A 775-nucleotide genomic window follows, 5' to 3' on the forward strand; every position below is an offset into this window, starting at 1 on the left:
CTCCCCACCCTCCTGGCGCCAGCCCCCGCCGCCGTCCGACAGCCAATCAGAGCATGCGGACACGCCTCTTTTCCTAGCCGGCACGTCTGGAAGCCCAATTAGCTGCCGTCTGCTGTCACGTCACCCGACCTCTATGCCCCTCCCCCGACTCACAAGGAGGGGCGGAGCCCAAGGGGCGGAGCTACTTACTGGGAGAAGCAGTTGAGTCCTGTGGTCCAGGCTGGTTGCCCAGTGCCGGCAGGTCACAGCGATTATCTGTGTTTTCTCTGGGACTGGATCCACGTTCATTATGGCCACTCCTCTTTGAAGTTTATATATTCATTTAGCCATTGAATAACTATATATTGAACACTTACTATGTGCCGGCATGTTGCTCCATGTTTTTATGAATCTTACAGAAAACAGTCCTGAAGGAAAGGCAGACTTCTTTATGAGATAGCAAAGGGACCTGACCTAATTAGAAAGCTTTCCCTAGGAAGTGATGGTTAAAAAGCTGAGATCTGAAGGATGACAAGGAGCAGGAGCAATGGTAAGGCAGAAGTCTTAAGGTGGGATGTAGCACAACCCATTCACAGGCTCCAAGAAAACCAGTGTACTGGATTGCAAAGAGTTGGGAGAGGGCCTTATTTGGCCTTTATTCTAGGAGAAGTGGGAAGAAAACTTTAAACATGAGCATGTATTTGAAAAGGCAACTCTGGCTGCGATGTGAAGGACTTGGAGGGAGGTTAAAAGGGATGCAGGGAGACCAGCGGAAGATTGTTGCAGAGCTCCAGGG

The sequence above is a fragment of the Hipposideros armiger genome, unplaced genomic scaffold (assembly GCF_001890085.2).
Source record: "Hipposideros armiger isolate ML-2016 unplaced genomic scaffold, ASM189008v1 scaffold_599, whole genome shotgun sequence".
Classification (NCBI taxonomy): Eukaryota; Metazoa; Chordata; class Mammalia; order Chiroptera; family Hipposideridae; genus Hipposideros; species Hipposideros armiger.